This window comes from Aulonocara sp. 'chitande type north' Nkhata Bay, linkage group LG9, assembly GCF_057382095.1.
Source record: "Aulonocara sp. 'chitande type north' Nkhata Bay isolate Kocher_YH1m ecotype deep benthic linkage group LG9, A_spYH_male_GT1.1, whole genome shotgun sequence".
NCBI classification, from domain to species: Eukaryota; Metazoa; Chordata; class Actinopteri; order Cichliformes; family Cichlidae; genus Aulonocara; species Aulonocara sp. 'chitande type north' Nkhata Bay.
The window spans coordinates 36,796,771-36,808,750 of NC_141352.1; the positions used below are offsets into that span (position 1 = coordinate 36,796,771).

At 36.3% G+C, this 11,980-nt stretch overlaps 2 long non-coding RNA genes across 2 annotated transcripts; both read right to left on the minus strand.

Moving 5' to 3' along the window:
- Positions 1-4,424: 4,424 nt before the first annotated feature.
- Positions 4,425-6,767, minus strand: LOC147322756 (uncharacterized). Its single transcript, XR_015130923.1, has 3 exons — positions 5,553-6,767; positions 4,969-5,194; positions 4,425-4,633 (listed from the first exon to the last, which is right to left on the minus strand). It is a non-coding gene; the product is annotated as an uncharacterized LOC147322756 (long non-coding RNA).
- Positions 6,768-8,323: 1,556 nt separating this feature from the next.
- On the minus strand, positions 8,324-10,664 carry LOC147322757 (uncharacterized). The gene is made up of 3 exons (XR_015130924.1): positions 9,452-10,664; positions 8,868-9,093; positions 8,324-8,532 (listed from the first exon to the last, which is right to left on the minus strand). It is a non-coding gene; the product is annotated as an uncharacterized LOC147322757 (long non-coding RNA).
- Between the last annotated feature and the right edge of the window lie 1,316 nt (positions 10,665-11,980).

An 11,980-nucleotide genomic window follows, 5' to 3' on the forward strand; every position in this document is an offset into this window, starting at 1 on the left:
TGCAACTTCTCTGCACAAATGCAAACATTTGGGTTAGCATTGGACTTACCAGAGGGGATTCTTGGTGTGCGCCGCATGCGAAAACCCTTTTTTCTTGGCATCTACAATAAAAAGAGAAAAAAAATATATTAAACAAACATCCACACTCCAGCTCACATGTTAGTTTGCTCCAAGCATTTACACAAAGGTCAGTGTTTTGTAGTAGCTAATATGTCATTCTTCATAACAGAATTGTTGATATAGGTTACAAGCAAGTCTGGCGCTGAACAGAAATTGTCGCGCTATGCGCCTGTGTTTATTGTGCATAAATACTGAATTGTCCTGACACAATATTGCGTTTCGTTTCTTTTATTACCATGGTACATTAACAAAAACATATACTTTTATTCACAGGATAAAACTTTTTTTTTGTATCACTAATTGCCCAGTACGATTACAGCATACAATATTATTGTCACTGCTACATTTCTGTAATGAACCAGAAAATATTTCCACTACTAATTAATTACCGTTGAGCTTAAAGGTCCTATTAATAAATGGTTAACGAATGTGTATTTATGAAGACGATTTGTGAGACTGGTAAACTTATGATAGGTACGATGGTCTTTCATTCTACACGGTGCATTTCAAGGTCCTGTACCCATCTGTCGGTAAACTAGACCTGGGCTTGTTAAAGTGACCTGAAGTTACTAAAAACTTCATGAGTGTATGCACTCACTCCAAGAACCGTATGATTATCAATTTGAGCGTGGTGAAAGTTGGGCTCTCGCTAACTCTTTTGTCCACTCTGTGTGCTCGTAAGGGTCTAACCCTTTCACTCTTTTGATTTTTTTCCTCGTATCTTTTCTTTGACTTTTCATCAAGTTTGTCTTTGTACGGAGCGGTATTGTTCTCCTTCGTTTTTGTACATACCTCTTTTGGGGGGCAAAGTAAAAGCAAGAAGGTATTAGAACCGGAGAATGAACGTTTTGCGGTGCTGCAAATGCTTGCATTTGATGCATTGCTTTAATTGTTTTGCCACTAGTGCCCGGCATGCAATGCATGAAAGTCATGTGGTCTGTCAATCTCTATTATGACTACGAACACTAAAGTAAGGGGGTGGAACATGACCTTCCAGTCATGTTCAAATCAAACCTGACCATTTTAAAACTTAAGACACTCATAAATATTGTCATTTACATTTGATTGCCTAAAGGCTTTATGAGATTCTCCACACTATTAACTTATACAAGTGATGTGGGGGGGGGGGGGGGGGGTGAGTGCATTGAGATTAGAATCTCACCCCCCCTGCCATTGACTGAACAAACGACTGAATAGCCCACTGAACGACTACTTAACGACCCACTGAACAATACTGGAGAACATTTTTTAAACCTTCTCTTTCCACTTTTTGCTCTTAACAGGAAGCATCAAAAAACGTCAAAAAACCCTTGTTAAAACCTCAAGCATGTAAGGCTATAGTCAGCATTTTTAATAACTTACCTTGGTTCACACCAAATCCAGCTGTTCTGCTGAAAGTTCACAGCAAGCCTTCTGAAGTATCTGTACGTGATGTCCCTTAGGAAGTTTGATCTCCTAATACAAAAAAGATATTGTACAATTAAACATTATTGACATAAGATCAGAAAAAGGTCATTTTCAGACTGAAACAGAAATAAAGAAACCTTAACCCTAGCAATTAAAATTGTGACAAAGACAAAACCCCACCCATAAATGGCATGGTTTTTTTAATGACCAGTTATGCTCAGGTTAAAATCTATACCTGTGCACCTACCAAAAATAATTAAACATCAGATTCACAAGGCTAAAATAAATGTGAGACAATAACAAAATTTTCTCAATACCTGCATAATTAGCATGATGCAAATTTAACAACTCACAATGAACGCACAACAAATCACAGCTATGTGAAAAATTACAATTATCCTCTTACGCTCTATAGCCACCAGTACTGTGGCTCAAGAGTTATGCAAAAACCTCCATGCAAATATCACGTAGTATCCACAGAAGCCTTATAATTTTAGCTAAATGGTCATATAAACCATTTCTAAAACTACCAAAGACAGCAGAAACAAGCATGATTGAAATAGCAGTTACTAAACTGCTTAAAATCTGCTAAACACACATAAACCAGCCAAAAATGTTCCACACTTCATGTATTTCATTATATTCATGTTGTGCTTTACTTGTAATAAGAAATCAGTGGCTAATTACCCGGCCTAGCTTTCACAGATTTCAGTCTTTCAAAAAAGACCACAAAATGGCTTAATGGCCCAAATTCACTAAAACAGAAAACCAAACCAAAGACTTTTCACCGGTACCCCTCCCACAAACAATAAAAAAATAACTTAAATACAAAGTAAATTCTGTTACTGAAATTTAAAATGTGGTTTTACACCAAAAATAAAATTCAATTTACAACAAATAAAACTTACCAAGAATTGCACAAGGGCAGGGTTTTTCAAAAATAATCTCTTGTGATGTTTGTTATAGTGGTCTAAAATAATGTCCTCGAATCCTCAGAATGTTAAAATCCAAAGCTCTCCTCTTCTCGTTTGCTAAAAGCAAAGTGGCTTACAAACCAGTGGCACAGGTATTTATTGAAATCATGAGGGACATTCAAAAAACTTCAAATGATCCAATCACAGAAGCCAACAGGGGAGGGACTGTCACAAAGTAACCAGTGAAGTTACAATGCAATAAACAGTACTCAACACCTTTTTTCCCTTGAGTAGTTAAAACCTTTATTCAGCAGTACACTAATTTTCATAGCTGTTGTCCACACCCTTGGCTTTGCCAAAAGACACAATTCAATCTTTTGTCTCAGTCTAACCTTTTCAACAGTGTCACTTGCCCCCCCCCCCCCCCTTGCTTGCCCTTCACACATGAAAACAAAAGACAGCCATTGATAGTCTCTGCCACCAACTGTCTCACCACACCTAATTCTGAATTAACAATTACTCAAAGTGACCTAAAACTTTTGGGTCACTTTAGGTCACAGTCCCAGTGGGTGACAGCATATAAAAGTAAGAAAGCTTAGCAAGTACCTGATGCTGTCAAATCATAAGAAATTAGCAGAAATATCGTAAAACCAAAACAGTCAAATGAAAAAGCAGCATAAGCCAAAGTTCCTTCAGAAGTACAGTATCAGAGAATGGTGAAAGACTGTTGGAATAATTGGCAGTGGATTTTATCGTGTGGTCTCTGTGTTTTTCTGTCAGTTAATCAGGCTGAATCTGCCAAACTGCTAGATCATTGAAAGGCCCACAACGAATAGACACAACGAAGGTTAAATCAATTTGGTAGCAAAAGACTGTTATTTAGCATCTTCATTGATGTCAATGACAAACAAAGAAGAATAGTTCATTCTGGTGAAAAACCAGCACGAGTTATCTACACAAATCTTCCATAGCTCTAAGGATTAACGGCAAGTCTTGTTCCTTACTGTTCATATTGAGCTTCTGTTTAATACATTGGCAGTGCAATAGCATAGTGTTTAGGTTTATATCAACAAAATACAGGAATCTTAATAGAACAACTAGAGAATGAGAAGAATACATAAATATGAAAAAATATATTTCAGCTTCTCCTCTCTGTTGTGTTGCAACATAGCCATTCGACATGGAAAATGAAGTAGCTTTCAAGAAAGAGAAAGCTTGAAAAACTTACAAACACTGACAATCAACTAGTGTACAGCTTTCAAGTGTAATTTATACATTTTAATAGTAATGTCTTTAAAACTATCAGTGACATTGAAAGGAGTTATTAGTTATTATCAAAACATCAAATTGTTCATAAAACATAAGTTCGCTTTTTTTTATTTTAAAGCCAAAATGACACCAGTGACACCACTAGTGTTTTATAAATCTTGATTCATAAACAATTATGTTAGAAACTTATTTCCTATTCACAATACTTGTTATTATTAAACATTTAATGTGAAAAAGTTTCATCCTCCTCTTAGTCTTCATACATCTCTTTTTTTTAAACTTGTAGAGTTGTAGAATTTAAACTAATAACACATATACCATAAGGATGAATAAACAGTCAAAGAAAACCAAAATTTAAAACAGGAACATTTATTATAAAATATTTACACATCTGTCACAACTCTTTGTCTGTCTGACTGGAGTCCTCTGTCACATATGTACAAAACAAACCAAAACAATATTTTTCACAGTTGAGTATTCACAGTATTTATAAAGCAATTGTAAAAGAATTGAGTAGTTAAAATCTTTATTCAGCAGTACACTAATTTCCATAGCTGTTGTCCACACCCTTGGCCTTGCCAAAAGATGGCCTTGCCAAAAGAAACCAAGGTGAGACTCAGTCTCACCTTGGTTTCACAGCCTTACAACTTATTCATTCAACAGTGTGACCTCAAGTTTGCCCCCCCCCCCCCCCCCCCCCCCCCGCTTCCCCTTCACACATGAAAACAAAAGACAGCCATTGATAGTCTTTACCACTAACTGTCTCACCACACCTATTTCTGAATTAAAAATTACCCAAAGTGACCTAAAACATGCCACTTTGGGTCAAATGTGAAAAAATATATTAATCTAAGAAAACTTAGCATTATTATAAAACATCTGTCACAAGTCTTCGTCTGTCTGAGTGGTGGCCTCTGTCACATCTGAACAAAACAAAAACAAATAATATTTTTTGACAGTTAGTATTTATAAACAACTTTAACAAATATACATGGGTAAAACAGACATTTGCATATATCTAATCCTTATAAAATCACAAATGAAGAAAACAAAACATGATACTAATCATGGATTTAATATTTTCTCCAAATGATTTATCATAAACTAAAATAAATAATTCGCATTCATGTTTATTTGTATGTAGACAGTCGTTCAATAGTAATTCATAGAGTATTTTTTCTAAGTCCCATTTCTTAAAATAAGACACTGAAGCCAACATTCACTGTTTATACCATCCAAACAATACATTAAGACTTACCATCACGTGCGAATGTAATCGAAGCTTGCAATGCATCCAGCTCCTGGGCAGTGTTATTCAGCATTTCTTTTTCAGCATCCAGCTGTTCTTTTAAAACAGAAATCTTTCTTTCGGCTGCACGCCTGAGCCGCACCTGCCGAACCAAGAGGTCCATTGCCTTGGCATGAAGTTGCAAGCACCTTGTATATAGATCCTCTCTGCTGACCCCTGGGTCCAAGCAGGCATACTGAAATTACAAAATATTTTGGATCATAACAAAATTAGAAAACAGTTATTCGCTTCAATCTATGCTGCCGCTACAATGTAATGTTTGTAGTGCCAGATCACAACAACAGCTGTATAAAAGTCTCAGCTTAACCTTGTGCCATCCTTTAAAAAACTTACGTTGATCACCCTGGGGACCCAAAAAGGCCCCAGTATGGCACAAGGGTTAACAGTGACTTATATGAAAGAGCAAACAAACAAACAAACAAACACAAGAAACACTAAACACAGCATCCTGCCCAGCTCTGTAACAGGTAATGTAGCGTAAAAACAAATTTTTCTACACTATAAATAAAATTTAAGAAATATTTGTTACTTACAGTTGATAGTTGAAATTCTTGACGCAATGATTCAACTTCAGGATCATTAATCCCAGCAAACTTCGTTGGGGAAGCATATGCCATTCTCTATTTATGATAAAGTATGAGGTTAATTAGTTACATTTTACACAACATTCAAACAATATACAAACATGAGAGCATCAAAGAGACTTTACTTACACATAAACATGTAGTTAGTTCACAATAATGATCAGTAATGCAATTACATTCATTCAAAAAACACAAAACATATATATAAATGGTAAATGGCCTGTATTTCTATATCGCTTTACTAGTCCCTAAGGACCCCAAAGCGCTTTACACATCCAGAATGAAGGTGTAAATTAGTCAATGTATGACATTAAGATAATGCTCACCAACTCTTGCTGTCTGCTGCTCAAATTTGCTTAAAGAAAAGGATTGAACGCACAACAAATCACAGCTATGTGAAAAATTACAATTATCCTCTTACGCTCTATAGCCACCAGTACTGTGGCTCAAGAGTTATGCAAAAACCTCCATGCAAATATCACGTAGTATCCACAGAAGCCTTATAATTTTAGCTAAATGGTCATATAAACCATTTCTAAAACTACCAAAGACAGCAGAAACAAGCATGATTGAAATAGCAGTTACTAAACTGCTTAAAATCTGCTAAACACACATAAACCAGCCAAAAATGTTCCACACTTCATGTATTTCATTATATTCATGTTGTGCTTTACTTGTAATAAGAAATCAGTGGCTAATTACCCGGCCTAGCTTTCACAGATTTCAGTCTTTCAAAAAAGACCACAAAATGGCTTAATGGCCCAAATTCACTAAAACAGAAAACCAAACCAAAGACTTTTCACCGGTACCCCTCCCACAAACAATAAAAAAATAACTTAAATACAAAGTAAATTCTGTTACTGAAATTTAAAATGTGGTTTTACACCAAAAATAAAATTCAATTTACAACAAATAAAACTTACCAAGAATTGCACAAGGGCAGGGTTTTTCAAAAATAATATCTTGTGATGTTTGTTATAGTGGTCTAAAATAATGTCCTCGAATCCTCAGAATGTTAAAATCCAAAGCTCTCCTCTTCTCGTTTGCTAAAAGCAAAGTGGCTTACAAACCAGTGGCACAGGTATTTATTGAAATCATGAGGGACATTCAAAAAACTTCAAATGATCTTTTGTCTCAGTCTAACCTTTTCAACAGTGTCACTTGCCCCCCCCCCCCCCCCTTGCTTGCCCTTCACACATGAAAACAAAAGACAGCCATTGATAGTCTCTGCCACCAACTGTCTCACCACACCTAATTCTGAATTAACAATTACCCAAAGTGACCTAAAACTTTTGGGTCACTTTAGGTCACAGTCCCAGTGGGTGACAGCATATAAAAGTAAGAAAGCTTAGCAAGTACCTGATGCTGTCAAATCATAAGAAATTAGCAGAAATATCGTAAAACCAAAACAGTCAAATGAAAAAGCAGCATAAGCCAAAGTTCCTTCAGAAGTACAGTATCAGAGAATGGTGAAAGACTGTTGGAATAATTGGCAGTGGATTTTATCGTGTGGTCTCTGTGTTTTTCTGTCAGTTAATCAGGCTGAATCTGCCAAACTGCTAGATCATTGAAAGGCCCACAACGAATAGACACAACGAAGGTTAAATCAATTTGGTAGCAAAAGACTGTTATTTAGCATCTTCATTGATGTCAATGACAAACAAAGAAGAATAGTTCATTCTGGTGAAAAACCAGCACGAGTTATCTACACAAATCTTCCATAGCTCTAAGGATTAACGGCAAGTCTTGTTCCTTACTGTTCATATTGAGCTTCTGTTTAATACATTGGCAGTGCAATAGCATAGTGTTTAGGTTTATATCAACAAAATACAGGAATCTTAATAGAACAACTAGAGAATGAGAAGAATACATAAATATGAAAAAATATATTTCAGCTTCTCCTCTCTGTTGTGTTGCAACATAGCCATTCGACATGGAAAATGAAGTAGCTTTCAAGAAAGAGAAAGCTTGAAAAACTTACAAACACTGACAATCAACTAGTGTACAGCTTTCAAGTGTAATTTATACATTTTAATAGTAATGTCTTTAAAACTATCAGTGACATTGAAAGGAGTTATTAGTTATTATCAAAACATCAAATTGTTCATAAAACATAAGTTCGCTTTTTTTTATTTTAAAGCCAAAATGACACCAGTGACACCACTAGTGTTTTATAAATCTTGATTCATAAACAATTATGTTAGAAACTTATTTCCTATTCACAATACTTGTTATTATTAAACATTTAATGTGAAAAAGTTTCATCCTCCTCTTAGTCTTCATACATCTCTTTTTTTTAAACTTGTAGAGTTGTAGAATTTAAACTAATAACACATATACCATAAGGATGAATAAACAGTCAAAGAAAACCAAAATTTAAAACAGGAACATTTATTATAAAATATTTACACATCTGTCACAACTCTTTGTCTGTCTGACTGGAGTCCTCTGTCACATATGTACAAAACAAACCAAAACAATATTTTTCACAGTTGAGTATTCACAGTATTTATAAAGCAATTGTAAAAGAATTGAGTAGTTAAAATCTTTATTCAGCAGTACACTAATTTCCATAGCTGTTGTCCACACCCTTGGCCTTGCCAAAAGATGGCCTTGCCAAAAGAAACCAAGGTGAGACTCAGTCTCACCTTGGTTTCACAGCCTTACAACTTATTCATTCAACAGTGTGACCTCAAGTTTGCCCCCCCCCGCTTCCCCTTCACACATGAAAACAAAAGACAGCCATTGATAGTCTTTACCACTAACTGTCTCACCACACCTATTTCTGAATTAAAAATTACCCAAAGTGACCTAAAACATGCCACTTTGGGTCAAATGTGAAAAAATATATTAATCTAAGAAAACTTAGCATTATTATAAAACATCTGTCACAAGTCTTCGTCTGTCTGAGTGGTGGCCTCTGTCACATCTGAACAAAACAAAAACAAATAATATTTTTTGACAGTTAGTATTTATAAACAACTTTAACAAATATACATGGGTAAAACAGACATTTGCATATATCTAATCCTTATAAAATCACAAATGAAGAAAACAAAACATGATACTAATCATGGATTTAATATTTTCTCCAAATGATTTATCATAAACTAAAATAAATAATTCGCATTCATGTTTATTTGTATGTAGACAGTCGTTCAATAGTAATTCATAGAGTATTTTTTCTAAGTCCCATTTCTTAAAATAAGACACTGAAGCCAACATTCACTGTTTATACCATCCAAACAATACATTAAGACTTACCATCACGTGCGAATGTAATCGAAGCTTGCAATGCATCCAGCTCCTGGGCAGTGTTATTCAGCATTTCTTTTTCAGCATCCAGCTGTTCTTTTAAAACAGAAATCTTTCTTTCGGCTGCACGCCTGAGCCGCACCTGCCGAACCAAGAGGTCCATTGCCTTGGCATGAAGTTGCAAGCACCTTGTATATAGATCCTCTCTGCTGACCCCTGGGTCCAAGCAGGCATACTGAAATTACAAAATATTTTGGATCATAACAAAATTAGAAAACAGTTATTCGCTTCAATCTATGCTGCCGCTACAATGTAATGTTTGTAGTGCCAGATCACAACAACAGCTGTATAAAAGTCTCAGCTTAACCTTGTGCCATCCTTTAAAAAACTTACGTTGATCACCCTGGGGACCCAAAAAGGCCCCAGTATGGCACAAGGGTTAACAGTGACTTATATGAAAGAGCAAACAAACAAACAAACAAACACAAGAAACACTAAACACAGCATCCTGCCCAGCTCTGTAACAGGTAATGTAGCGTAAAAACAAATTTTTCTACACTATAAATAAAATTTAAGAAATATTTGTTACTTACAGTTGATAGTTGAAATTCTTGACGCAATGATTCAACTTCAGGATCATTAATCCCAGCAAACTTCGTTGGGGAAGCATATGCCATTCTCTATTTATGATAAAGTATGAGGTTAATTAGTTACATTTTACACAACATTCAAACAATATACAAACATGAGAGCATCAAAGAGACTTTACTTACACATAAACATGTAGTTAGTTCACAATAATGATCAGTAATGCAATTACATTCATTCAAAAAACACAAAACATATATATAAATGGTAAATGGCCTGTATTTCTATATCGCTTTACTAGTCCCTAAGGACCCCAAAGCGCTTTACACATCCAGAATGAAGGTGTAAATTAGTCAATGTATGACATTAAGATAATGCTCACCAACTCTTGCTGTCTGCTGCTCAAATTTGCTTAAAGAAAAGGATTGAACGCACAACAAATCACAGCTATGTGAAAAATTACAATTATCCTCTTACGCTCTATAGCCACCAGTACTGTGGCTCAAGAGTTATGCAAAAACCTCCATGCAAATATCACGTAGTATCCACAGAAGCCTTATAATTTTAGCTAAATGGTCATATAAACCATTTCTAAAACTACCAAAGACAGCAGAAACAAGCATGATTGAAATAGCAGTTACTAAACTGCTTAAAATCTGCTAAACACACATAAACCAGCCAAAAATGTTCCACACTTCATGTATTTCATTATATTCATGTTGTGCTTTACTTGTAATAAGAAATCAGTGGCTAATTACCCGGCCTAGCTTTCACAGATTTCAGTCTTTCAAAAAAGACCACAAAATGGCTTAATGGCCCAAATTCACTAAAACAGAAAACCAAACCAAAGACTTTTCACCGGTACCCCTCCCACAAACAATAAAAAAATAACTTAAATACAAAGTAAATTCTGTTACTGAAATTTAAAATGTGGTTTTACACCAAAAATAAAATTCAATTTACAACAAATAAAACTTACCAAGAATTGCACAAGGGCAGGGTTTTTCAAAAATAATCTCTTGTGATGTTTGTTATAGTGGTCTAAAATAATGTCCTCGAATCCTCAGAATGTTAAAATCCAAAGCTCTCCTCTTCTCGTTTGCTAAAAGCAAAGTGGCTTACAAACCAGTGGCACAGGTATTTATTGAAATCATGAGGGACATTCAAAAAACTTCAAATGATCTTTTGTCTCAGTCTAACCTTTTCAACAGTGTCACTTGCCCCCCCCCGTTCAGGGAAACGGGGTTGTCATGGTGGCACGTGGAGTTTCAATCACTCGCCAAAAAGCAGTAATCTGCTGTCACTCAAAATCAAAATGTCCAATATGTCCCAAAGGTCGCAGGCGTGATGAGACTCGAGCTCGGAAATGTTTGTTATGCCATTTGTCAGTAATGGTTAGAGTGCCACCTAGTGGAACGACTATAATCATGATTGAATGAGATGAAATGTTAGCTGGTGGTTGAATGCATGAATTCCATCAATGTGACATGAGATCGGAGGTGCTGGTTGTAGGTGTTGGGCGTAGCTCGACGCGATGGGGTGCGAGGGACCTCATAACGCTGCTTGCAGCTTTAATTAGGGCCCGAGCACTGAGAGTGCGAAGGCCCTATTGTATCTGCTCCGTTTCTTATTAGGGCCCGAGCACTGACAGTGCGAAGGCCCTATTGTAATTGCTCTGTTTATTATTATTATTATTATTATTATTATTTCGGCAAATGAATTGGCCGTTTGAGGGCCTAAACATGCTCGAAAACTCATGAAATTTTGCACACGCGTCAGGTCTGGTGAAAATTTACGTATTTTAATGTTCTCAGACATGGCCTGGGAAAATTAGCTCAGTAGCGCCACCTAGAAAAATGAAAAACGCGAGCCCCCGGTATGGGTATGACCTACATGTTTGAAAGTCGGTACACCTATATAACGTTCAGAGTCGAACAAAAAAGTCTATTATGGCAATGTCCTAAACCCAACAGGAAGTCCGCCATTTGGAAGAGAAGGTGACATTTTGGCTCTAATTTTGCCATTTCCATGCCTCGAACTTTTGCGAACTCCTCCTTGGGATTTGGTTGTATAAGCTTCATCTTTGGTCAGTGTCAACTACACACCTGGGCCATGTTAAATTGCGGAGCTTTTGAGTTTTCACAATACTATGAGGCCGTGGCGCCATGGCGAATTTCGATGACTCGCCATGAAAATCTTATTGCCTCTCATTTTGTCATACATTTTCTGACCTTGACCAAAGTGAACACATATGATAAGGCTCCACCCCTGAACATATTTCTACTGCCATATTTGACACCAGGGACAGCGCCACCTAGTGGGAACAGGAAATGTCATGTTTTACACTTTGGGGTACAGTATAGTGATGGGTGACACCTGCAGCCTCAAATTTCTCCAGGAAAGCCTTAAGGAGTTGGTCTTGGGTTACAGTGAAAACTGTGACTTTTCGCAAAAGGGTGTGACCCCAGCAGCATGGCGAACTTTGATGTCACGCCATGAAGAAACAAATTAGTATAACTCAATGAAATCCAGTC